The sequence below is a fragment of the Eptesicus fuscus genome, chromosome 17, assembly GCF_027574615.1.
Source record: "Eptesicus fuscus isolate TK198812 chromosome 17, DD_ASM_mEF_20220401, whole genome shotgun sequence".
Taxonomy (NCBI): Eukaryota; Metazoa; Chordata; class Mammalia; order Chiroptera; family Vespertilionidae; genus Eptesicus; species Eptesicus fuscus.
Window position 1 is genome coordinate 54,419,628 of NC_072489.1, and position 23,668 is coordinate 54,443,295.

Genomic DNA, 23,668 nt, shown 5'->3' on the forward strand with positions numbered 1-23,668 from the left:
TGTAGGGTGTGGCACCTGCTCCAGGTGCGTCTCCAGGTGAAATGTTGGAGGAGGTGTAGGCACCCTGGAGGGGTCCCTCAGGTTTAAGGATTTGGCAGGGACAGGAAGCTGTTGTGAAGAATGTCAGGCAGCCTGTGACTTTGTCCTCAGGATACCCAAGTCGCCCACACAACCTGCAGTAACAGCCCTGGTGAGTTCTGCTTGTCACGATCAGGGGGTACATTTTCAGGAGGGTGAGGGAAGGCATGGTGTTCATGGGGAAAGCCCCACAATGCAGTGGGATGGATACCTGCCTTCTAGTAGTCTCATCCCTGGGCCGGTCACCTCACCTTTCCGAGCTTCGTTTTCTCCCGTGCACAAAATGGGGACCCAAACAACTCTCCCCCTGAGGGGTGGGTATGAGTCTAAAGCAAGAGGATGGGTGTGCTGTGAACTCTGAAGGGCTCTCCAGATGTGAGGAATTAGGGTAATTAAAGACAAGTGGGGGAATCCATCACCAGCAGTCAGGTGTGTCCCCAGACCGGCCCGGGCTCATGTGCTGGGTGGGTGGAGCCCGCCTCCCTGTCCCAGAGCGATGCCTGCCCGTCCCGGCCCGGGAGTGGCGCAGAGCTGTCCGTCTTAATCAGAGCTTCCTTTCTGGGAGCGGCTTCCTTCGTGTCACAAACTTGGCACAGTTCGAACCTCCGCCTCAAGAGTTATTTTCTTTGGGTTTTGCAAATCTTCTTTTCCCCGGAGGAGACAGAGAGCGCCACATTTCTTTCCACCTGGAAAGCACCAGGGTTCGAAGGCTGCCCGTGCGTTCCTGCAAGAGGCGTGGTTGCGTGTCTCCACCCCGCAGTTTCCCCAGGTAACTTGCATGAAAGGTAATTGGCGTCACACGCTTAAGGCGGGCAGCAAGACACCAAGGAGTCGGTGCCAAGCAGGGCCTGGCCGGGGTGCCGGGGGAGTGGCAGGCTCCCCTGGGGACAACACCAAGGGGGGGAGTCCCAGGCTCCCATCAGGGTCTTCTGCAGCAGGGGCTGTGGAGGTGCATTGTGGGCAGAGCCCCAGCCCAGGGTTCTTGTGTCAGGTTAGGACTGGAGGCGCCTTCTCCAGGTTTAATCACTGTGTTGTATACCTGAGACTAAGATAGAAAGGTGCTTTCACCTCTTTCTCTCCGCTGATGAAAGCTGGCGAGAGTGACTCACGTCACATCATTGGGCGTGTCCTGTGCTCATCCCTGGGTTGGGGCTGCATTGCACTGGGCTCATTCTCACAGCAGCTCTAGGAAGGGCACGGGTATCTGCATTCTACAGACGAGCACGCCCGCCGAGGCTCAGAGAGGGTCCCTGATTTGCCTCAACGCCTCCAAGGAGCCAGGAGAACTGGTGGTCAAGCCCTGTCACCTTCCCGCCTCAGATGGCCCTTCGCGGATGCCGCATCGCTAGGGTGAGACCCTCCCAGGTAACATGCCTGTGGGGTGGCTGGGTGGCTGGGACCCTCCTGGGCGGGGCTGATGTTTGCAGGATCTGTGGCAGCCTGTGTGGGCAGGCCGGGAGCTCCAGGGAACGGGGGTCAGCCCCTCTGTCTTATGCAGCAGTGGGGATTGGGGGGAGGGCTCTCCGGAGCCCACAGTCCACAGAATCCCCTGGTTCTTACCCCGTTTGTGTACAAGGACCCGTGTATCATGAAAACATTCAAAGTAGTTTCAGTATTTGTTCATTGGAAAACTAATGGAGGGGGACAGCGAAAAAGGGAGCTGACCCTCCTCTGCCCCAGGTGTCTCTTTGCTCCTGAAGCCGGGATGTGCCCGACAGGAGCGATGCCAGCCGTCCTGAAGAAGGCTGGTTCCCCACACCGCTGCCCGGCTGGGGGGCTGTGCACCCCCTCACTAGTCCACCCTGCATCACACCTCGTGAGAATGGCTGTGGCACAGACAGTTGGTTTTCTCAAGGGTTTAGAACTGTCATTCATCATTAAGTCAACCAATAAATAGCACAGCTTAAGACTCTGGTTCCAGAGTCCAACAAAATGGAATGTTTAATTAATCTATGCATAACGGAAGGACTGAACCAGAAATCAGGGAATGAATAATGATGGGATGTGCAGGAGCAATCCCTTAAAATGCCAAGGGACCCCCAGATAAGCCAACTCTTCCTATATTATCAATTGATCTCAGTTTCCCTTACCAACTAATTCTTCCTAAACCCACTCCTGGTCTGTCAAATGGGTATTAGGCTGATTGGGGTGATTGCTTTGTAAGTTATATAAATGTTTAATCACTATGTTATATACCTGAGACTAATATAGTATCACTAGAGGCCTGGTGCATGAAAATTCATGTACTGGAGTGGGGGGGGGGGGGGGCGGGGTGTCCCTCAGCCTGGCCTGCCCCCTCTCACAGTCCGGGAGCTCTCAGGGGCGGGATGCGACCCGGTGATCAGGTGACAGTGATGCCCCCATCACACCTCTGGTGCTGCCTCTGCCGGCAGCGCAAGCCTCGGCCGGCCCTGGCCTGAGCCTCAGGTGGCCCTGGGCAGCTGGGGGGCTGAGGGCGTGTCCGGCCGCACCCTGTGCCTGCTGCCCCCCTGCTGAGCTGAAAGGACTGGGGGACTCTGACGAGGCTGAGGGGACTGGGCGCTGCCATCTTGTGGCTTTGGGCGCCGCCATCTTTGTGACGGTGTGATGGTCAATTTGCATATTCCCTCTTTATTAGATAGGATATGTCAACTGCTATTAAAAAACTTGTTAAATTATTTTAAAAATTAAAATAAAACGAAAAAAACACACACAAAGTGATAAAAAGATACTCTTCATTTAGTAATAGTTGGAAATAGGTCTGTATTTTATCCATCACGACATCTATGTAAATGAATCATAAGGATACTAGAGACCCGATGCATGAAATTCACGCAAGGGCCTCCGCCACTCCCCACCCCACTCCTCCCCCCCGCTGCAGCCTCTGCCGCCTCTGCCTCGGCCTCGGCCTCCACCTGCCACGGCTTTGTCCGATAGGAAGGACGTCTGGTCTAATTAACATATTACACTTTTATTATTATAGATGGATATAGGCAATTCGCAGAGGAAATGCACATGGCCAATAAATATATGAAAATATGATCAATCTTACTCGTAATCAGGGAAATGCAAATTAAAACAACAATGAGACATCATTTCACTCATCAGATAGGCAAAATGAAATGTTTGATGTTATCTTGGCTTGGCTGGGGTGTGGGGAAATGGTTACTTTTATCACTTCTGTTCATGGGAATATAAATTGATGCAGCCAGTTTGGAGGGAAATGTGGCAGTGATTATTAAAATGTAGCGCACACACACACACACACACACACACACACACACACACTGGGGTTTAGCAACTTTATTTGGTGACTCCTTTGTATACATAATGCAGTGAATATTGAAGATTGTGTGACATAGCAAACACATAGGAAATAACTTAAATGTCTGGGAATGCAGGGATGCTTACACAAACAGTAGAATATGATGCAGCCATTAAATTGAATTAGCAGATCACCCTGGCCAGGTGGATCAGTTGGCTGGAGCATCCCAGTTGGTATACACACCAAAAGGTTACTGGTTCAATTCTTGGTCAGGGCACATACCTAGGTTATGTGTTTGATCCCCAGTGGGGCGCATACAGGAAGCAACCAATCGATGTCTCTCTCTCTCTCTCTCTCTCTCTCTCTCTCTCTCTCTTCCTCTCTCTATCTCTCCCTTCCTCTCTCTCAAATCAATAAACACATCCTCAGGCGAGGATTAAAAAAATGAGGTAGCACAGTGGTCGGCAAACTGCGGCTCGAGAGCCACATGCAGCTCGTGAGCCGCGGTTTGTCGCTCTGTTGACTAATGAGTTTGCCGACCACTGAGTTAGCAGATCAATATGTATGGAAGGGGAAAGACTTCTAAGACATGATGTTGAGTCAAATAAACAAGCATATTGTGTGGTGGCCACGAGAATGCGCTCCACGTACCTCCAGGTAGCATCACCGAGTGATTGAGGAGCCTCACTGTTGCACTTTGAAGTCTATTGCTGTGTCTGAGTCAAGGCCAAGTTTCCAGGGGCTACTCCTGTCCAATGACTGGGTGTGGGAAGACTAGTAAAACCAACCCACTCCGCGCCAACTTTGACCTCGTGAATTCCCCAATGGCTGTCTAGGCAGCTTCCCCCTAACCTCTCCCCTTCTCTTCCTCTGGGTCAGACTTGCATGGTGGTCTGATGGTTTTCCCAGAATCCCTCCTATTTCCTCTCTGTTCCCTTCCTGCATAGCTCCTGCCCTGTAACCTGTCATACAGAAAGTTCCCTTAATGAGATTCTTACACACTTAATCCTATTTGGGGGGTCTATTTCTTGGCATACCATTGCACACCATGAATACAGTGGTTCTCCAACCTCCGCCTGCATTTGAATCACCCGGAAGGCCTGTTAAAACACAGATTGCTGGGCCCCGGGCCTAGAATTTCTGACCACACTTTGAGAACTACCCTGCGAATGTACAACACACTTAACTTACAAGTATTGTGTAGGTTTGCCTGGGTATGTAAACATGTAGAAAAATATCCGGGGAGTATCACAGCAGAGGGACAGCAGCATCTCTCTCTGGGGAGGCCAGTGGGATTGCAATCAGCATGTCGTGGTGTTACAACACGCTAGCTGTGTAATCTCAGGCAAGCTCTTACCTTCCCTGTACTCCAGGTTTCTTGTGTGTGAAATGTTGATAATAAAAGCATTCCCTAGGGTTGTCTGGAGGAGACTGTAAGTTAATACATATAAGGTACTTAGAACAGTGTCTGGGACATAGTAAGTACGCAATAAGCATTATTTTATTCTTTTTGAATGAAATGAATGATGAGGTGTCTTTCGCTCTGAACTTTTTGGAACAAGAATGAGGCGTATTGCTTGTATAATTAACAATTTTAAACACAAAGAGAGAAAAAAGTTTTGCATGTATCTGTGTTTGTCACATGTTCTGTATTTAATCTGCATGCAATGCTTGGTGAACAAATGAAGGCAGAGATTTCTTGCAAGATTTTTGTCCACCCCCTCCCTCTGAGGGCCCCAAACCCGTAAGGTATGAACCTTTAAAAAGGGCAACTACCATTGCCTTGTTGGTCAGGTTTTTAAGAATTAGTGTAACCCAAATATAAGTCAACCCCTATGTGACCCCGTCTATGTAGGGGCACGTTCAAAGAAGCATGACCCATCCGCCAAAACTAACGGAAAAGGAATTCCAAGTTTGGCTTACGTCATCACAGAAACATTAGGCAGATCCACTGAGTAACCTCAGCAGCGATTCTTCCAATGCCCTTTTCTCTGTCTCCCCCGGGAACGCCTGGAGCACATGCGTGTTAACAGTGCTGGTCCCTGTCACACTAGATTCATCAAGAAACCCGTTTAATTAAGCCTGAGTGTTAACAGGCCTCCTGTTTTTAAAGCGAGCCACTGCCACTACTAGTATAAAAGGTTCCCTTCCCCTGCACACATAATCCTATTTGAGCTTTGAGCTACTGGCCATGAGGCCTTCCTGCATGAGGCAGATTACCTAGTAGGTCATGCCCCCCTCAGCCAAAGAAGGGGGCTGTCAGGGAGTGAAAAGTTAGGACGTCCTTCCTTTTTGTTTGTTTGTTTTTCTAAATTTCTTCATACATTTATTTAACACTTATTTTAGATATATTCTGGATCTGAAGCTAGATGACATACATATGTTATTCAATTCTTACTACTCCACCTATGAACTAAAATTCTTTCTATTTTTCAACTGAATAGCGTGAGGCTTAGGGTAGTCAAATCAAAACTCACTTAAAGTCACTCAATTTATCAGTGGCTGAGCTTTGGTGATCTTTTCACTGTAGTGTCTCTTTTGTGGACAAGCCAAGCAAAGCTCAGCAACGCCATTTCCTATCTGTGTAATACAGGGTGGGCAAAAATAGGTTTACAATTGTTCATATGGAAAATAATACAATCTACACTAATAAAAGAGTAACATGCAAATTGACCGTACCTTTGCAACACCCACTAGCCAATCAGGAGTGAGTATGCAAATCAACCCAACAAAGATGGCAGGTTAATTTGCATATGCAGGCACCGAACGGCCAGGGCCAGGACGCTTGCCCAGCCGCCCCAGCCGCTCTGGGCCTCTGGGCAGCAGGGGAAGGCGGAAAGGCGGCTCCGGCCAGAGCAAAGGCGGTGCCGGCAGCCAGGGTAAGGAAGGCCCATTCTTGCATGAATCTTTGTGCATCGGGCCTCTAGTAATTAATAAATGATAACATAAGAATAAACTCTGTGTTTCAAGTACTACTTTTCCCCACCTTGCATTGAAAAAAGTTTTTGAATGTGTCTAAGCCTCAGTGTTCTCATCTGTGGATAAGATCACAGATATGTACTGAGGGGATTTTTGTGGAAATTACATTAGATTAGAGGTGTGAAAGTACTATCTCACCACCTACAGTGGGTAGGTATTTTGTGAGCCTCACAGTGTATGGGTTTGTTTTTCAAAAAGAAAAACCATGACCAGCATTCCTATGACTATTTTGTAGATTAGCTCACTTATTACTCATCACAACTTCCTTCTAGGGTATCTTTTTGGGAGCTAAAGAGCAAAAACAAAACTGTATTTCCCAGATTCCCTTGCAGCTAGGATTCCACATAGGATCTGAATTCTGCCCCATGCAAGTCTCGGCAAGTCTCGGCTATAAAGTGAGCAATAGAAGTTGGTAGACATGCTCAGGAAGACCAGATGTGCTGGTGAGTGGGGTGTAGCGTCTGTGTTTGGTGCTGGCTACGGTGGAGTTTGTGGAGTCCATTGTTCTATATCATAGATTCTGATCAGTGAGTTTTATGGTATAGTAGTCCCACGGTGTGGGCTGGTATTTCTTCTGGCAAAGTGGCCCCTTGGCTACCGTGTTTCTTGCAGCATCCAAGTCTGGTTCTCTAGCCCTCCCAGAGATTCTGTGAGCTATTTAATAAATCCATTTTTGCTTAAACTAATCAGAGTAGCTCCTATTGTTTAGAAATCATATTTAAAGACTGACATTGTATCAAACAAGAATAGGGATTTGAAAATATCAACACTGAGTGTTCAAGTAGTCCATGGGCATGTGGCCAGTGCTCTGAACTAATATATTTTAAATACACAATATGTTTCTAGGTTGCCCTATCATGGCAAAGAATGTAAGACTGATGGGAACAGAGGCAGTGCCTGAATTTTCTCTTGAGTTATTTTAACCATCTGTAGTAACTTCAGACTAACAGTGCTGATGAACCAGGAGGTGCTGACGGCAAAGATAACGTGGCTATTTTAAAATTTGAAAACCAAGTTATAATTCTGCAAAAGAGAGAAGGAAATTTCTGTCCTCAAACAACAAACCGTCTACATGGTCAACCACGGGTGTTGTTCTAATTGCTGGTTTTAAATGGAAAACCAAAATAAGACATTTGGACGAGATTAACAGAGACCCTGCCTGACAAATGGAGACATCTCACAGCAAGCCAGAGCAGAGAGAGAGAGAGAGAGAGAGAGAGAGAGAGAGAGAGAGAGAGAGGGTGACCCAGTCAGCCGGCACCAGAACAACCCGGCCACACCCTGGGAGCCCCTGGGCAAGGTAAGCACAGCATATCCACAGCTTTACCGTGTGGTGGGAGTCAAAGAAGAGAGTGTATGGGAACGGGCTCAACGTAAAATAAATACCCAACTCGTGACGGGTCCCTGTCTCCTCTTCCCTTACCTATTCCAGTAAATAGAGAGGTATGACACCCCAGTTGCTACACTTCTGAAATATTGCATGTAAATTAAAGTTTGGAATAATAGAGCATCTTGGCACATGTCAGGGAGGCTCTGTAAAGACCTACTATGTGTGTGTTTATATATCTGTGTACACGCACGCGCGCACACGCACACATAGTTGTGGAGTGTTTTTTTGTTTTGTTTTGTGTTGTTTGTTTGTTTGTTTGTTTTTGGCTTCAAGGAAGTTCGATAACTACAGCATATGATAAGCAAGGGCCCTTCTGCCTCTCCTCCCTGGAAAGGGTCCTTATCGCTGAGTTAGTCCCTGTCCTTAAAGCTTCAGGTCGACTCCTAACTGACACCTTCCTGGCAGCCTCAGCCAGGAGGCCACCGAGTGGATGGATTACACATGCGGAGCGACCCCTTGAATAAGATCCCCCACTTTGGGCCTGGGGTGCAGGAGGAAGGACGAGAGAACCTCGGCCCCGCTGCTGCCGGCTCAGTCTTCCTCCCTCAGATAAACAGAGCTGTCTTTCCCTCCTTGTCCCTACAAGGCGTTTTCCACGGCCCTGCTGTCACAGGAACACTGAAGCGAAATAAAGGGAAGAGGAAGAAGGAGAAAAGGTCAAGGGAAAATGACGCAGATGGCCACATCTTGTCGCGTGGAGGTCGCCCAGATTTCGCAAAATGCCGTCTCCCTCGTGCAGTTAGCTGTTTCTACGCTGGAACAAACAGATCGTTTCAAAATAAAATAAAATAATAAAAGCTAAGTTAAGAAGCTTGGCTGGATGCTTAGACCCAAGTTTTCCATGGGTGAGGCTAGCTATAAATTAACCAGTCCACGAAATATATAAATAAGTGGATCGCTTTGTTCCCAGCTCTCTCCAGCAGGGCCCTCTGGAGCCTGGTGGCCGGTCCACTGCCCAGCGCTTGTGTAAATACTAATGAGTGACATATTGAGAAAAAACTGTACCTCCAAAAGCAAAGGCTTCTTCCATGCAAATCAGGCCCCAATTCCCCACAGATAAGGATCTTTTTGATGGAACTCATGCAAAATCTCCGGCTCTTAATGCTTTCATTAGTATTCCAGGCAGATGGCTGCCAAATAACGGAGAAAACTGTCTGAATGGCGGTGTCTGAAACCTAATATTGATTTGTTTAATAGTGTCAGGAAGTCAAAATTCACAAATCTCCTGTCGATTGTTTATGAGGCAGTTAGCAGAGAATTGGTTGCCCCTGCTTAATTAATAACTCATTACTGAAATTTGATTATATGCTTGAATGCCTTAAGTGGGCTCTCACACGGCGTGTGCAGAAGTGGGGCGGCGATGGGGCGGGGAGGCTCCCGCCTTGAGCCTTTCCCCACCGCCCTGCCTCCGCCTTCCCGCCCCTGGTGGGTCCACCTCCCTGGCGCTAATGGATTGGTTTAAGGGGTGTTCTGGGTCACGTGGACTGGAGAGAGGGTGGGTCTGGCCTTTGGGGTGGAGTCGTTTCTAAGAAGCACACGCAATGCTGATGTGGGCCTGGCCTATTGGTCGCTGATCAGAGGGAACAAGACGTGCCACGGTCTGTGAGGGCACATGTTCTGAAGGAGGCACTCCGAGCGGGGAGTGGGGGGGGAGGGGTTAACCGCTGGGAAGATAGACATCGCTCTATTCCCTTAAGGTGGTTGTTTCAAAAAACAGCGTTAGCCGGTTTGGCTCAGTGGATAGAGCGTTGGCCTGGGGACCGAAGGGTCCCGGTTCCATTCCAGTCAAGGGCAGGTTCCTCGGATGCAGGCTCCTCCCTGGTCCTGGTCAGGGCGTGTATCGGAGGCAACCAATCAATGTGTTTCTCTCACATCGATATTTCTCTCTGTCTTTCCCTCTCTCTTCGACTCTCTCTAAAAAAAAATCAATGGAAAAATATCCTCGGGTGAGGATTTAAACACACACACACACACACACAAAACTAGAAATTCAGGGTGACATGAGACCAGCAGGATCGAGCCCAGGGGGTCCCAGCACTCTCTGACCTTGTGCTCTGAGGCTGGGGGTGTGGAGGGAGGCGCCCCTCTCCCTGGCCCCGTGCGGGGGACAGAGGGGTGAGTCAGAGCCCAAGTTAAGGCGACGTGGGAGCACACGGTCGCTGCTGTTTCTCCTGATTCAGATGATGCCTTTAGGAGATACCACACCCGAGGGCTGGGCTTGGGCGTGCGTGGCCGGGCAGCTGTCCACAGACCTGGGATGTAGGCACTGCCCACGTTCCCTAAACTTGTCTCCCCAGCCCCACCCTTGTTGCCCCCGTCGGCAGGCAGCTGGCCACCCGGGGTTCCCTAAGGCCCCTCTTTTTTTTTTTTTTTTAGGTGCTTCCCACCAAAGCATTTCCCTTCTGTGGGGAGGGGGTCAAGTCCCCGGGCTGGCCCTTAAAACACCCCTGAGCTCTCAGTGGGCGCACAAGGTGGAGCGGGCCTGCAGTGACGTTAGGGGCGAAATAGGACTCTGCGGGCCGGCCTGTGACGTGGCCGCCACGGAGCCTCATTGCATCATCTTCGAACGTTGTTGTTCTGGGAGAAATGGAGGAGCACATTCTAGACGCCGAACGGCTGACTCCCACGTGAACTTCTGGAAGCCAACCCTTTGTGACCAGGGCGGCCTGTCCGCAGGCTCACACCGGGGTGAGAAAGGCCCCCCCTGAGTCGTGGTCGGGCGTGGGTGCTGCGGCCCCGTCCTGGGGCCTTGCAGGCTGATTGCACCGAAAGTGACGGGCGCTGGAGGGGGACCACGGCCAAGCCCCCCGTGAAGGGACCCACTCTGTGGCTGCAGGACTCGGAGGGAGGCGAGCAGTGGCGGCTGGCCCGGCAGGCAGGGAAGGCTTCTGGGAGGAGGCGGGCGCCGATGGGGCCGGGGAGGTGGTCAGGTTTCACCGCGGGTGGCGGGGCGCTGGGGCAAGCCCAGGAGCGGGCCGGTCAGAGGTAGGTTTTGGGGACGGCGACTGGCCAGGCCGGCGGGAGAGGAGGGTAATCTGACCAGCCTGTCTCCCGCCTGTGATCTTAATTGAACCAGTCAAGCTTTCAAAATGAATAGTTGATCATTTGATTAAGAAGGGCCTTTGACTCTTTCAAGACCCACGGAGACTGATTTTTATCAGAGTGGATCGGGACGGCTTGTATGGAGGAATGCTGGCCAGCGTCGGGGCCAACCTGAACGGCTCCTCCTCGCTGGGGTGGGCGTTGGGGGCGAAGGCCGGGGACTGCCACCCCGAGCAGGGTGCCCGGGTCCCACGGGGGCCCCACAGCAACATTCAGTCCTGCCGGCGGCAGGAACTCCATCCAGCCCAGGCCGGCGGTCGAACCTGGGCTTCTCCCAACAGCCTCAGGTGGGGCCTGTCTCCCCGAGGTTCGGGGTGGCTTAACCAGCTGCAGTGCAAGCCAAGTGCCCTGGTGCCGGCCACGGAGCCGATTTGTCAAAGTGCTATTAAGGGTTTTCGGTCATACAAAAAAAAAAAAAAAAAAAAAAATGGAGTCAACTTTTTTTTTTTTTTAACTCTAATTTATTATGCTTGATTACGCAGCTGGAATGGGAAGGTAGCTGCTGTTTGTAGTTAAATAACTCCTCACAATTTCTTAAAGAAATGATCTTCAAAGCTTTCACGGGTCAGTGGCTCAAGTACAAAGGAAAGATTGATTTTCATCCTCCCACCCTTTGTTCCCAGAGTTTAAAACAGACACGTTTGGGTAAATTAGTTTGTCTATGTTATTAATGGAAGGAGTTATTAAACTCCCATAAATATACGGGGTATCTCGCTTAAGATGCCAAGTTTGCTTTAAGGGGGAAAATGCGCAGAGAGAAAATGGGGAAGAGCCCAGAAGAGTTCTTGGTGTTTTCAACTCTCGTCTCTAGACAGGAGTTTGGATCGGGGAGCTGGGGAAGGGGCCCGGCCCCAGATAGCCCCCAAGTGGTGGGACAAATGCTCCAAGAAGGGGACCCCCGTACATTAAAAAAAAAAAAATCCCTGAACTTAATGGAAAACAGTCAGAAGCTGGATTGGGGTAGGGGTGGGGGTGCGTGTGGGTCAAGGGTGCAGGAAAGATATTCTTCCCGTCACGAAGGGGATGATGTAGGACCCTCCAGCTTTTAAACCTGAGGGGCTGGTGAGCATGTGATGGGTGTGGGGAGAGGTGTGTTTCCTGCTCCAGGGCCTCAGAGGCGACTCCCCTGAGAGAGGGACGCAGCCCCCCCGGGGCCGGAGTGTGAGGGAGACGCAGCCACGGGTCCCCCCCGCTAGGGGGACAGGGCCCAAAGCGCTGCGGGTTCGAGGGTCTGTGTGGCTGTGCAGGTGATTCCCAGCGGGGTACAGCGCTTTCCGGGTCATAAGCCCCCGAGCTCACTGGCTCCCTTGGACCTCACGGTGACCCGGGGAGGTATGTTGAACAAAGCTCGTGTTTCCGATATTGCAGATAATGAAAGTCAAACGCAGAGCTTTTTTTTTTCCCTCCCTGAGTAGAAAAGTAAAATAAAGAAAAGCATTGGAAAAGTCAAGAAAATCATAAAGAAGCAAATGCAAATCACCATCAGATGACATTTAGTGTTTTGGATTATTTCCTTCTGGACTTCTCCTCAGTGGCCATACACGTGCGTGCATACACACACACACACACTAAATGCTCAGGGTGCCAGGTACATTATAAGTGCCTTTTACATATTAATTCACTACTCCTCACAACTGCACCAATAAGGTGGGTACTCTTATTACCTGCATTGTACAGGCGAGGAAAGAGCCGCAGAGAGGTTATGACTTGCCCAAGGCCACACAGATAAGCCGCTGTGGGAGGTCCGATTTGAACCCAGACAGAAGGGCACCTGTCCTAGGTTCCTAAGCTCACTGGTTTTGGCCTTTGTATTCAGCTGTAGACTTCTTTTTTTTTTTTAATCCTCACTTGAGGGTATTTTTCCATTGATTTCTAGAGAGCGTGGAAGAGAGAGGGAAAGACAGATAAAGATCCATGTGAGAGAAACACATCAATTGGTTTTCTCCTGCACATGTCCCAACCAGGGCCCCGGGTCCGGGAGGAGCCCGTAACCGAGGTACTTGCCCTTGACTGGAATCGAACCCGGGACCTTTCGGTCTGCAGGCCAGTCCTCTATCCACTGAGCCAAACCGGCTAGGGCTTCATCTGTAGCTTCTTTAACACAGAGGACATCAGGCCATGTCTACAATATTGCATCCTGCCTTTTTTCCACCCAGTATTGCTTTGGGAGCATTTCTGATGTGATTATAATTCTTAAATGATTTTGAGCCGCTGCCCCGCCCGATGAAGAAGTGATGCCAAGAGTCGTTGGTCTTGCCAGGGGTCACACAACCCGGGACTGGGATTGGTTAGCACTCTTCCTGCTGTGCACACTGCAGAACTAGTCCCACATGAAAGAGAGGACGCATGGATCCCGAAGTATCCAGTTTGCACTGTCAGATTCAGAAGTGGCCCTGGGATCTGCAGGATCGCTGAGGGAGGGTGGGCAGCCCTTGTCACTTAGTGACCCTCTTTTAAACCTTGTGTGAGAAATTGATATTTTTTTAAAAAATTCAAGACTAGAATTTTCAGCTCCTTGTCTCCTTGAGAAGCTGAAAAATGCTTTTTTAAATTTCCTCCTTCACAACAGACATGTTCCCTTTTCCCTTTTGCTACCAGGAAGCTCAGCATTAAATCTGCAGCTAAAGTAGGCCAACTATGTGATCCATTATGACCTGCACACTCTCCTTTTGTTCTCCCCAGTCTTGATGGTCTTGTTTTCATTTTCTCTGTTTTATGTTTACATGTTGCTATGACACACGTTACAAGGTTTCCTTGGACAACACCTCCCGTGTGCTACCTCCCTCTGCTCAGGACTGATAGCCGCACACTGTGGGGAGAGCTGGGAAAATAATCTTGAGCGTTTAATTTTGGGCTGTGTCCCTGATTGTAAAGCTCATGAGTGGCCACAATCCCAATTAATCGTCCTTCTGAGTGCCCTAGGACCGTAGTCGGCAAACTGAGGCTCGTGAGTCACATGTGGCTCTTTGGCCCCTTGAGTGTGGCTCTTCCACAAAATACCACAGCCTGGGCGAGTCTATTTTGAAGAAGTGGCATTAGAAGAAGTTTAAGTTTAAAAAAATCGGCTCTGAAAAGAAATTTCAGTCGTTGTGCTGTTGATATTTGGCTCTGTTGACTAATGAGTTTGCCGACCACTGCCCTAGGAGGAAAGGATAACCACGCTCAGCCTCACTGCAGAGCTGAAGAAACTGAGGCCATGTCCAGGCCTCCCTCCGCCCCCTGGGAGCTCTCTGCAAAGCACTGCGCAGCCTCAGTGCAAAGATGGGCATTCCTTTCCTTCCCCTCTCCCAGCCCCCGCTCTTCCCTTGGGTGTGTGTCTCCCACTGAGTGTCATGCTGAGCTGATTGGAGTTACTACTACGAGGAACATTTTTATAATTTGAAAGTTACCTATTGGTTTTAAGTGAAACTGGTTTTCCCTTTCCAATAGTAATGTGATGTGTTCTTTCATAATACATGTATTAAAGTTATTTTAAAAAAGGAAATCGACTGAAAGTATCATTTTGAGTGAAAAGAAAGGACCCAGGTTTGAGATGACCTTATTCTCGGCTCACGTTTGCAAAGAAGGGCACTAGTTCCACGGATGAGACGCGAGAGAACCAAGTTGTTCTCAGACCCAAAGGAATGAATGCCTAATACAAGGATTTCAGGCCAGCGAGCAAGTGAGATTCCTTAAGTCTGAACGGCAATCCACCCCTCGAAGGAAATATCCGAGGACCCAATGGGGCCAGGGAGTCCAGGTAAGGGGGACGTCCCCTTCGCCACCATGGCAAGCCAGTTCGTCTTTCTGCACCTCTATTTGTTTGTCTGAAAAATGGGTGCTCTCTGTCTGGTAGGTTAAAGTTGAGGCTCCTATCCCCAAGGCTCAGACTGGCTTCACCCAACGTTGCAAGGTTCCTCCTCTCCTTCCTTCAGGCGATGCACTGTCAGGGAGCACGTGGTTGAAAACGGCCAGGAAACGTGAGCGTGAAATACTTCTTGCTCCGCAAACACGCTGCGTGCCATGGGGGGACTTCGTCTGGGCCTCAGTTTGCTCATCTCTAGGATGAAGGCGGATGGACTGAAGCAGGTCTGGCAAATTCGTAGCTGCATGGAGTGCTACGTATAGATGAATTCTGAGGCCACACCCAGGCTCTGTGAACGTGAGGGGACCAGTGAGTGGCCCTAGCATTTATTTATTTAAAGATATATTTTATTGATTTCAGAGAGGAAGGGATATGGAGAGAGAGAGAGAGAGAGAGAGAGAGAGAGAGACATCAATGATGAGAGAGAATCATTGATCGGCTGCCTCCTGCACACCCCACACTGGGGATCGAGCCTGCAACCTGTACATGTGCCCTGACCAGGTATCGAACTGTGACCTCCTGGTTCATAGGTCAATGCTCAACCACTGAGCCACGCCGGCTGGGCTGACCCTAGCATTTATAGATGGCATGATTGTTGACCTAGAAATGGCCCCATTAGCCAGGGGTCCTCTGGGCCACTGAGGTCTGGGTGCCTGTGCTCAGGATCTCTAATTCTAGTTGTTTCTAGTTCCCCAAAAGGCAGCTCCTGGCGAAAGCCTGCCCACCTGTCTTCATCCCTGCCTTCCTTCCCTTTTTGTATCTTGTTTCCATGGAGATAACGTGATTCTCCATCTCTTAGGAAGCCGGCTCATGTGAGCCGTGTGTGGGGACCATGTGATTTGTCATCCATTCTGAGATACTTTAGAGAATGGAAAGGGTACTCTCCATAATTCTCTGGGGACCACGGTGGTAACCTGGGCCTCTCCCAGGGAGCTGGCATCACTTACAGTGGTAGTCCTCAAACATTTCCATGCCAAGGATTGCCAGAGACACCCCCGGGCCCTGCATCCGGAGACGCTGACTCAGTAGGGCTGGGCCTGAGAATTTGCATTCTAACGAGTTTCCACGTGATGCTGATTGTGGCAGGTCCCTGGACCACGCTTTGAGAAGCCAGCCTGGGAGCTAGGGGCTTAACAGTTCACGGAACTCATTCACTACCTGTTCTGATGGAACCTTCCACAAAGCCCAGGAGGCCTGGGAAATAGTTATCAATGGTTCCATGCTAAGCTGAGAAACGGAGACTTGGGGAGGTTAAGTGATTAGCCCAGGGACACCCACTACAAAGGGTCAGATTCCGTTTTGCCAACTGCCCGCCTCAGCCTGGCTCACCAGGCACAAGCCTCGCGGCTCAGGAGCATGCTCAGAGCTGGGCTGGTCTCTCTGCTCTGCAGTTCCGCCTCCTCCCCAGCAAATGCTCTGACCCAGGTTGAAACGGGCTCATTTTGCTTTATAAACGCCACTTCAGGTCAGCCCCCAGGTCAGGCCTTCGGTGGAAGAAATTACTTTAGCCATGCTTTTGTCTATATTTACATTTAATATTTTAGGGTTTGAATCATTTTGACATATTAATCATTTTTAATGTTGATATAATCAGGTGTACATTCTTGAACATCGGTGCTATTTTCTATGTTTCACATTCTTGAAAGGGAGTTTATTTCTAACACATCATTCTATTATACAACGTCCGTACATTTAATCCTCATGTATATTTCCAGGAATGCAGTAGAGGGCTGCCTGTATTATCCAGCCTCTCTATGCCTCAGTTTTCCTACCTATAAAATGGGACAGGCTAAATAGTGCCTTCATCACAGGATAGGTGTAAGGACCGAATGACTCATGCACGTCAGAGTAATAGGAAGAGTGCTTGCCAAACACGGAGTGTCCACAAATACCAGCTATTCTTTCTTTATTTGCTGCCAGACACCAACTTTTTAAATATATTTTACTAGCGTTCCCGTTGCAGGAAAAATCCTGCAATAGGGTTTCCTGCTGCACTCTACCCCGCCCCACCTGCTCTCCTCCCTTGTCCCCAGCCCGCCTTCTCTGCCAGCCCGCTCTCCTTCCTTCTCCCCCGGCCCCGCCTCCGCTCCTCCCTTGTCCCCCGGCCCGCCTTCTCTGCCAGCCCGCCCTGCTCTCCTTCCTTCTCCCCCGGTCCTGCCTCCGCTCCTCCCTTCTCCTCCCCCTGGCTTGCTTGCTTCTCCGCAGCTTTGCTCCCTTCAGCATCTCTTAGCTTCTTTCTAAGCTGTCTTGATATGCAAATTAGCCGCCATCTTTGTTGGGGTAATTTGCATGCTCGTCCTGATTGGTTGGTGGGCGTGGCTTGGCTGGTGGGCGTGGCTTGGATGTAGCAAAGGTGCGGTCAATTTGCATATTTGTCTATTATTAGGTAGGATTGTTTTTTTACAGAGAGGAAGGGAGAGAGAATTAGAAACATTAGAAACATTGATGAGAGAGAGAAACGTCGATCAGCTGCCTCCTGCACACCTCCTACTGGGGATGTGTCTGCAACCCGGGTACATGCCCTTGACCGGAATCGAACCTGGGACCTCTCAGTCCGCAGGCTGACGCTCTATCCACTGAGCCAAACGGGTTAGGACCCAGACACCAATTTTATTCTCCCCTTCAACGTCTCCCATCATTTTGATACCTGTCCACCGGTGAGCTCTTTCCACGCCCAGGCCTCTTTTCCTCCCCTCCCTGCATCCCTCCAAGTCTTGCTTGCACACAGTAGGTGACTAAGACCTGCTTATTGAATAAATGCAGAGGGTAACATGCTCAGGAATGCTCATCTAGAGAGCAAAACCATAAGAGCCAAAGCATGAGTGATGGGACATTTCACCGAGGCTCTGGGGGTTGCTGGAATGGCCCAGCTTGGCCACGGCCCAGCTGCTAGCGTCTCACTTCCAGCTGCGTGAAACGTGGAAGGGGCTCTCCGGCGCGAGGCCTTGCAGGAGTTCCAATGTGAGCCCACTCCAGGCTTGGGGAGTCCTGGAATGCATGGAGCCCAAGGGGAACCTGAAACTGGGTTGGGTGAGTGTCAGCCCCGCTGGCTGCCGGTGGATTTGGGAGGGCTGAGCATTTTCCTCTGGGTGCCTGGCTGGGGAAGGAAAGAAAATAAAAGCAAGCATCTCAGTGGATGTGGGAAGTTTTGTGGTTTGGTCCAAAATCAGAACCAAAAGTGGGAATGAATCTCATGTCCGATGGCCAAAAAGTTAGACTTTTTAAAATAAAAGCTCTCATTTGTCAGTTGCTTGGTGAGCAAAGAATTTCCTGGTGCTGAGGGACTGGGGAGAGGAGCGCTTTTGCATCTCGCCAGGTGGCGGGATTTCAGGGTCTCTAGCAGGAGCACTCATGCCCTAAAGATAACCAGCCAATTAAAGAGGGAGAGGGCGCAACGGGAGACAGCCGAGACCCTAAGAAAAACCATCTGGCCTGGGGAGTGCGGGGCAGTTAGGGCCCGCGGTGAAACACAGGGCCCGCAAACAGTGAGCAACCGCCATTTCTTTCGGGTTCTGTGGGTCAGCAAATTGAACTGGGCTCCGCGGGCAGATCTTTCCTCAGGATGGCTCTCTATGCGCATGTCTGTGGTCAGGGTCGGGTTGGCTGGAGGTTGGCTGGTGAGTAGCTGGGTAGTGGGGACAGTTGGGCATTTATTTGTCATTATCTAGCAGACTAGCCTAGGATCATTCAGGTCGTGGTGGGAGGATTCTGAGAGTGAGAGCGAGAGCGAGTGCGAGAGAGAGAGAGAGAGAGAGAGAGAGAGAGAGAGAGAGAGGGACCTATTCTCAGAACTGGAATACAGTTGCTTCTGCCACGTTTTACTGGCTAAAGCAACTCACACTCAGCAAAACTCATTCCACTCGTGAGGAAAGGGGCTGCCTGGTCCCACTGCGAAGGAGGCGTGGCTCTGGGGACGAGTGAAAAGTGGGGGCCCTTTTACAGACCAGCACAGAGCGGGAGGGCCGGCCCACCAGCGGCGTCGGGGAGTGAGGCAGACGAGGAACTTGCGTGCTGAGAACGAGCAGGCCCAGGCCTCCAGCGCGGGGCCTTCGTTTCCTGGCTGCTGTGGGGAGCGGAGGCAGCTCGGAGGAGGCTGGGTGGTAGGCCTGTGTGTGTGGAGTGGAGAAGGGGGTGAGGTTTGGATCCTGACCGGCTGCTGACTAGCCATGGGGCCTTGCGGGGGAGGGGCCCTCAGTGAGTCCATCTTAGCCTCAGCTTTCCCATCTGTAAAGTGGGATCATAGTTTCTCCCTCAGAGGGTTCAAAGAGGATGGAAGAGGCAATTGGCCTGGCATGGGGGAGGCATTTTTGGAAAAGAAGCTGCAGCGATGAGTCCTATATAACATCCAGCAGGTAGCAAATGACAGCACCTGTGATGAAAGGTAATGACTAATAATGAACAGGGAAAATCTCTCCCTGGCAACCGGGCCTGGACTGCCTTACCCGGGGATGCAGAGTGGCACCCCAGGCTGAGACCTGGAAAGGCTGCCACCCCCGTGACCCAAGGTGGCCAGCAGATCCGGCCACTGGCCACGTCAGGCCTCCAGCCCCAGCTGTCTCCCAGGGCTCTGCGGGGTCTGGGGCTTTTGTTCCTCATCAGGCATCCCAGCGAGTGCCCACTGAGGTCTGGGCAGCACACTCGGCCCTGGGCCTGACCTTGGCCTTGCAGGCGAGGGCCAGCGAGGAGAGGTCTGGCCGAGGAAGGCAAGGCAGCCTCCTCATGGGCTCAGGGCATCCTCTCTGGCTTTGCCCTTCGACGCCCCCCCCCCCCCCACCTGCCCCGTGCTCCTGGGCAGGGAAAGAGCAGGGCAGAGAGCAGAGAAATCTGTACGGTCCTAGACCAAGGACCTTGAACATATTCCATAGCGGTGCTGTCCAACATGGCAGCCACTAGCCACGTGGGGCTCCTGAGCACTGAAAGGTAGCGAGTGTAACCAGGGAACGGAGACTTTTGTTGTGGTTCGTTATTTCTAGAGCCGCCTGTGGCTAGAGGTGACCCTGCTGGACACTGAGGATGCTGAGCCACACGGCCATCGGGCCTGGGTGGGTTGGGGACATTGTCTTGGAGCTGTCTGGGGGCCAGGTGAGGGTCTGCGTGTGGGTCGGCGGAGCAGCCTGGCCTTGTTAGAGCTTCCATGGTTGTGGTCTGATTTCTTCTATTTCCAGGTAGGGCTGGGAGAAGAGGGAAGTGTATGACTCTGAGAAAGTCCAGAATCCAGCAGAGATTTAGCCTCTGCCTCCTTGATCTGTTCTCGTAGCTTCAGAAAGGCCATGGCTCTGTGTACCCCCTCATCCTTTGGGGCATCAATGAAGGCCAGGGCACCGCTGTCCAGTTCGGGAGGAACGGGGGGACCTCACAAGGAGGGGGGAAGGGGACTCCCCCATTTGGGTGGTTGCTTTAGAACCAAAGGGGTCACGTGGTCCAAGGTGGCTTTTGAGGACACACCCATGCAAACACACCCATGCACACACATGAACACATATGTACACACACAGTTTTCTCGTGAAGCAGGTTACTTTTGGAAACGTGGGGCAAGATGCAGATGGCGCTCCTGTTTGAATTGGGTCCCAAAAGATGACACCCGTCTGCCTCAGGGTCTGCTCTGGGCCTCACCCTGGGGTTGATCTCAGGGCCTTCCCCAAGTCGCAGCAGAATGCTGCTTGTGGCACTGATGCTGGGTTTGGCCTAGAGATTTTTTTCCTAATTACCTTTCACCTCCGGCCACAATAAATGGCCCACACCAATCCCAGTGTTTGTATGAAAGCGGCTGAGAGAGGCTGCTCTCTGCCCACCTCCCCCGTCTCTCCATCCCCCGCTATTTCCTAACGTCAGGAGGACCGCAGGCAAACGTTCCTGTCCTTTAAAGCACACCCTCTTTCTGGACCCTTCGATTGATTGACCGCGGTGGATCCCGGCGGCTCCCGCACGGGCTCTCTGCAGCGGCAGGGGCGAGATTAGCTTTCCGCTCTTTGCCGTAATTTACAAGGCTCACATAACCATGTAACGACTTGGTGATTACATGGCCAATATCGTATAAATACATAGTAATTACAAGTTCATGCAGATTACTTGCTATATACATTTGAAGTTACCAAGTAGTTCAAAGATTAATTATCCTGTAACTGGCAGTATTTAAATCACTTTTTTTTTTTTCTCGTACAGGAATACGTCGAGGCCGACTTCAAGGCTGGAGACGACGGGGATGTGATGAGTAAGATCTGAAAAGAAAAAATGAAACCTGACAGGCATGGATTATTTAAAGCGCGCATATGTGAGCCCAGCAGCCACTGCACTTTGATGCAAATCGTAGGGGAACGAGCCGGGGGGCGGTGTGTAGGGAAAGGTGCTGAACAAAGTAAGGATTTCCTGCTGGCGACTTGAAATTTAAACAAATAATCATTTAAATGGCGGCGCGGCATTACGTTCCGAGTTGTGTGCATTAATGTCAACATCTGGTACCAACATTTTGACAATTCTATTAAAATGCCCCAGCATTCCCTATCTAACACCTGTTAGCTCTAATTTTCTTTCCTGAGAAGCACACCAGTAGACAGGGTAGATTCCAAATCATTTATCACTTTTAAAGTGCTTCCATATGCCTGTTGGACCCGGCCTGGCCCTAGGCAAACGTTTTCTGAATGCATTAAAATTCAGGACTTTTTTTTTTTTTTTTAAGTGTAGATACCAATGTTACATTGAATTCATGTCTGGTAATTATTAGCTTAAATTATGGCTCACACAGGACTTGACAAAGTGGACCATGAATTAAAACACACAGAGACACACAGACACACAGACACACACACACACACACACACACACACACACACACACACACCCAACTCTTCAATAGATGCACCCATCTCCTCCTTATTGAGATATCAGTCAGTACTCATTAGGCAAACGCTCTTCATGGAGGGAACAGCTAAGAGGCCCCGGAGTCCCAAGAGAGGATCTAAAAATGTCAAAAATGCTACAGTATAAATGAATGACACCAACAAGAGAACATGTGTTAGAGATGCAAGCAATTAGTTAATATATTACAACTTCAACCCTGAGCAAAACAGGCAACAAAATTCTCCTCTTGACAAAAAGCCATACAGATAAGATCAGCTTCATCCCCACACAATGCCATGGCCCTGCCTTGGAGCAGCCCTGCAGGAGCCTGGGAGGGAGGGAGGGAAAGGGAGGGAGGGTCGGGGACTCAGGGGTCTGCAGGGTGTGCGCCCCAGGGGTAGGTGACTGCTGGGCTCCGGAGTGAAGAAGTGGAGTCTGAAATGAAAGAAGTGCCCCATGGATCCTGGTCGTGAAGCTAGCTGCCGGAGCCTCGCTGGGCCTTTCTAATGAAACTGAAGGGAAAATGAAATCTCATTGCTGTTTTCCAAGGAAAGAAGGTGCCTGCAAAAGGTGAGGGGGGTGGGGATATTATATGGACAAATGCTTGCTCATTGCTTTTCAGAGGAGATTTTTAAAGCTAAATATTGTATATTGTATAGTTCTCTCTCTCTCTCTCTCTCTCTCTCTCTCTTACACACACACACAGAAAAGATGTTTTAAGAAAAAAGAATCCATATATATATATACATATACATATATATATATATTCATATATATATGTATATATGTATGTGTATGTGTATGTGTATGTATACACATACACACACACACACAGAAAATATGTTTTAAGCAAAAATACACATGATGTGCACTTGGGCTAAGGGTTTGAGTAGGTCCTTAGAAGTTGCAAGGAAACACTGAGAATGGGAGAAAGAAGGAGTGAAAATCCGAGTGCACCAACTCCAAGTGTATCAACATTTGTAGACAGTTACCAATGTCCACCCAGGCACACCTACACTTTCACACTTCCTCTGTTTACTAAATAACATTTCAGCACAGTTTTCATCTTATAAGGAACGTGTTTGAAACTTGGAATAAGTGCACTTAATTAAAGGAAGGCTGTGAAAATGTGCACTAATCTGATATGACTAATAGCAAAGTGCATGAAATTGCTAATTAGAATTTCATTAAAGGTGCTGCTTTATCAGACTGTGAATATCACAACCTTTAAAATTCTTTCAGGAGAGCTTAATTCCTTTTCAAACAGAAATATTCTTTAAAGACATTTGATTTGTTCTGAAGGAATTCATGGCTTAGGCTGCAACTTAAAAGGTTGCGGGTATTTCAGGAAGTGACACCGGAATAGGAATATAGATCAGGGACATTGTTTCATTTGCCCGATGAGTCCCTTTCTCTATGGACTATTGTTCAAAACACCAGTCGTGAAAATAGAGTTGAGTCCTTGGTTTTGTTCCACATGGAATTGGTTTTCTGCTAAAGTTAAATGTTTATTCTCTCCCAGAAGAAAAGAGGAAAAATTTACCTAAAAAATTTAAAGTCACTAAACATAAAATGAAGCATTTTGCTTTTCACACGCATTACCAAAAATAAAAGGGAGCAGACAATACAAATTATTTTAAAGGAAAAGGCCATTTATTTAAAAAACAACACACCACACGGAACAGCTGGCAGCCTATGCATGCTTTCTTTAAAAAAAAAATAAACCTCTTAAAGTACTAATAACATTTCAACCATAAGACTGCACTTTTTAAAAATAGGAAAGTCCACTGTTCACAGCAACAAATGAATTTTTACTTCTTCTCCGACTTGCTTTCCTGGGTTACAGGGTTTTCTTATTCCACACTTAATTATTCCCTGTACTAAATCTGCATTTCAGCTTGCCTTTTACCACTCAGGTTTTTAAAATTCTACTTTTCTCCCCCCCCCCCCCTCGCCCCATCTTTTCTATTTTCAGTCATTTCTGTTTATTGTCAGATGAACGAAGTCGCTCTAACTTGTTCCTGTCCCTACACACAGCTCTCAATGTTACCAATTGTATTTTTTTATTTGTGTTTTTTTTTCTTGTTGTTCAGGTTCTTACAATTAGTAACTTAAAAAAAAAAAAATCCCAGCTTGTTTGAACAGCCCCATTTTGTTATTGAAAAACCATGAATGTTAATGGAAAGTACAGCTC

At 49.4% G+C, this 23,668-nt stretch overlaps 1 long non-coding RNA gene across 2 annotated transcripts; it reads left to right on the plus strand.

Annotated features, from left to right (window-relative positions):
* The first annotated feature begins 600 nt into the window (after positions 1–600).
* Positions 601–8,493, plus strand: LOC129152025 (uncharacterized). Of its 2 annotated transcripts, XR_008558741.1 has the most exons (4): positions 601–847; positions 1,296–1,443; positions 6,622–6,744; positions 8,278–8,493. It is a non-coding gene; the product is annotated as an uncharacterized LOC129152025 (long non-coding RNA). The 2 variants fall into 2 exon arrangements; XR_008558740.1 differs by lacking the exon at positions 601–847 and having other exon boundaries at positions 1,106–1,443.
* The last annotated feature ends 15,175 nt before the right edge of the window (positions 8,494–23,668 follow it).